This window comes from Chrysochloris asiatica, unplaced genomic scaffold (genome assembly GCF_000296735.1).
Source record: "Chrysochloris asiatica unplaced genomic scaffold, ChrAsi1.0 scaffold00020, whole genome shotgun sequence".
NCBI lineage: Eukaryota > Metazoa > Chordata > Mammalia > Afrosoricida > Chrysochloridae > Chrysochloris > Chrysochloris asiatica.
Genome location: NW_006408538.1, coordinates 28,426,134 through 28,430,072, shown reverse-complemented (window position 1 = coordinate 28,430,072; position 3,939 = coordinate 28,426,134).

Genomic DNA, 3,939 nt, shown 5'->3' with positions numbered 1-3,939 from the left:
AATCAAACAACATATTTCTTAAGGAGCTCTGGTAGCGTAGTGGTTATGAATCAGGCTGTGAACCATAAGGTCAGAGGTTCAAAACTGCCAGCTGTTCTGTGGGAGAAAGATGAGGCATTTTGCTCCCATAAAGATTTATAGCCTTGGAAACCCTGTACAGGGTTGCTATGAGTTGGAACCAACTCCACGGCACACAGCCACCACCAAAGGAGTAGTATTTTGGAGTCCTGGTGTGGCACTGTGGGTTAATGCGTCAGACTGCAATGCCATTTGAACTGCAGGGCCAGTGGTTCAAGCTTACCAGCTGCTCCTGGGAAACCCTATACAGGGTCGCTATGGGTCGGAACAGACTTGATGGCACTTAAAAACAACAACAACAAAAGTAGTATTTGTAGCATAGTGGATTCTGATCTGGGCTGCTAAATGCAATGTCAGCAGTTCAAATCTACCAGTTGTTCCATGGGAGAAATATGAGGCTTTCTACTCCCATAAAGATGTACAGCCTCAGAAACCCTGTACAGGATCCCCATGAGTTGGAACCGACTTGGTAGCACACAACCAACAACATTAATTTAATCAAAGAAGTGCATATGCCATGATGGGATTTGGAATGGGATGTTTGAGGGTTCACCCTTCTCAAATAATGTAAGGGAAATGTTGCCAAGCCATAACAAGGGTTTGCTGCCTGTCACCGTAGTCAATCACAGAGATGGGGAGAGATCCAATCCAAGCTCTAGTAACAGAAAGCCAGCAGTCTGGAGGATGGGAGAATAATCGTTCAAGACTGTTCTGTCCATCACAAGAGTAGGCACATTATATAGGGTAAGTTACATTTGGATGTACACTTCATCTATTTTAATATCAGGAGAGCAGTCTTTGGAAAAACAAACAATAAGGCCTCAAACTTCCTCAAACAATCCACCTTTAAGTTTTCAGCTGCTTAGTTCCTGAGAAAACTATCTGGGTGGGGTTAAGCACATCCTGTTCTCCTCCTAGGACCATGAGGTCATATCAGCTAATTTTTAAACGAACTTCCTCATTTGCAGGGTCCTCATTTATTGAAACCTAATGATTAGGTCTGGACCCTTCACTTTACCAAATAACACTGGACCAATAAACAACATTCTTATCAATGGAGAAAAGATTGAAGTTGTCAAGGACTTCATTCTTCTTGGATCAACTATCAACACTCATGGAAGCAGCAGTCAAGAAATCAAAGGACGTATTGCATTAGACAACTCTGCTGCACAAGACCTTTATAAAGTGTTGAAGAACAAAGATGTCAGCTTAAGGACTAAGGTGTGCCTGACCCAAGCCATGGTATGTTCAATAACCTCACATGCATGCAAAAGCTGAACAGCGAATAAGGAAGACCGTAAAAGAATTGATGCTTTTGAGTTATCGTGTTGTAGGAGAATATTGAAAGTGCCATGGACAGCCAAAAGAACCAACAGATCTGTGTTGGAAACAGTTCAACCAGAGTGCTCCTTGGAGACCAGGATGGCCAAACTTCTTCTCTCATGCTTTGGACATGTTGTCAGGAGGGACCAGTCGCTGGAGAAAGATATCATGTTTGGTAAGGTGGAGGGTCAGAGAAAAAGAGGAAGACCCCAGCAAGCTCTGGTAGCATAGTGGTTATGAGTCAGGCTGCCAACCTCAAGATCAGCAGTTCAAAACTACCAGTGGTTCCACGGGAGAAATATGAGGTGTTCTGCTCCGATAAAGATTTATAGCCTCAGAAACCCTGTGCAGGGTCACTATGAGTCGGAACTGACTCCATGGTACTTACCACCACTTACCACCCAGTGAGATGGATTGGCAAGGTGACAGCATCGGTGGGCTCAAGCGTGGCAACAATAGGTTGGCTCAGGACCGGGCAGTGTTTCGTTCTGTTGTGCATAAGGTTGCTATGAGTCATTACCAACTCGATGGCACCTAACAACAACAACAACCAATAATTAAATGTAGATTCCTGGTGTGGCACTGTGGGTTACTGTGCCAGACTGCAAAGCTGTTTGAACTGCAAAGTCAGTTCAAGCTCACTGACGGCTCCTTGGAAATCGTATACAGGGTCACTATGTGTTGGAACTGACTTGATGGCACTGAACAACAATGATTAGATGGATTTATGGTATGGTGTTGTGGATTGGCACTGGACTGTGAACCACAAGGTTGGCAAATCAAACCCTTCAGTTGCTCCTCAGAAACCCTATACCCTATAAGTCGGGCCTTACTGAACGGCACTTTACAACAACAATGACTAAACAAACTCCATTTTGTTTAAGTCCTAGATCCACGCTATCAATAACATCATGCTGTGCAATTCATATCATTGTGTAAATGCCTTGATTTTTTTTCGTCTAATGTCACCTTCCATTAGATTAGGAGTGGTCCCAAGGAATGTACTTTATAAATCTTCTGATTTAATCAATTGTGAATTTTTATATACTTTTGATATTGATAGATGACAGCTCTGCTGCCTGCTGTGAGGAAATCTAATTACTGGGAGACCGGAGTATGGTAAAGTAAGCAAGGTTTGATATGTTTCAGATATGTGGGAGGCAAGGGGACTGCATGTTCTCCAAAGTCTGTGTCTCCAAGGGAGAAAAAGGAAAAAGGATTACTAGTGATTTGAAGTATGTGGTGGAGGTCCAAGGCCTTTCAGGCAATTCTTTATTGTTCTACATATTCTTCTGTTGATCCCTCTGAGGAATTTTAGGGACTTCTTTATTCCTATCATAACCCTCAGGGTGGGGGCTTAAATACTGACTAAGCTAAAGCAAAGTATAGACTAAGGTTAGCACTAATGACTTCTCTCCTTACAAGATGCAACCATAGCTGACTAAAGCAACTGCATCTTGTAAGGATGACTTTTTTTAAAACATTAGTAATATCAGCCAATGCTGCCAAGTGGAGAAATAATTTCCTTAAGTTTACTATTTGCTAATTTTAGTGCTTTTAACAGAAGAACAAGCAATATTCCTCTATACTCTGTCTCATTTGATGCTCACAACTCTTTAAAATAGTCTTTTTATTACCTCTAAATTTTAAATACGAAACCTGAAGCCTAAAGAGATTAAGTGCATTACTCATATAATGTTTATGTGGCTTAAATGAAGTTTTATACCCATGCTTTTTGACTCCAAACTATGACAGGTTTCCATCCCACTTGTAAGTTCTGCCAAAAAATAATTCAGAATATATATATTCTGTCTCTTCTTAGCTTTCTTTGTTTTAATTATAAAAACATTGTAGATTTTCCTTCCTTTCTTATTATTTCTAGGTCAACAGATATTCTACCCTTCAGCGTATGCTGTATTAAAGCTTAAATTCTAAAGCACCTGGGTTGTGGAAGGCCGTGGTTTACAGTGGAAGCCCTAACTTATTTTGAGACTTGGCATAAGTTCAGGCTTTATTTGAGTTCCTTCTGACCATTAACCAGCAATGTGGTGGCTTTGCCCTTAGGCAGAATGTGTTTGAAAGTAGATAACTCTCTGGAGGACTCTAACCCTTGAAGTACATGCCTGGGCATGCCTTTAATGATTTACAGATGCAGGTCACCTGAAAGTTGGGTACCCTGACCATTAAGTAACCAGGTGGTCCAAGGGCTTCAGGACAAATCTTGTAAACTTTTCTATTCTACATATCCCAATCATGATCTTTTTCCTGCTTCCATAGTCCCACCTTCACTATCCGTCAGTTCGTCGTACTGTGGTGACTTGCATGTTACTGTGTTTCTGGAAGCTATGCCATCAGTATTTTAAATACCAGGTGGGTCACCCATGGTGGACAGGTTTCAGCTGAACTTCCAGACTAAGACAGGTATATGAAACGCAAATAGGAACCTCAGGGAAGAAGTAGGTTAACAGTTGTTTCTTGGAAGGGATTGTAATCATTGAGACGAAACAAAGTGTATAATTTGTTGAATGTAAAGCTGAT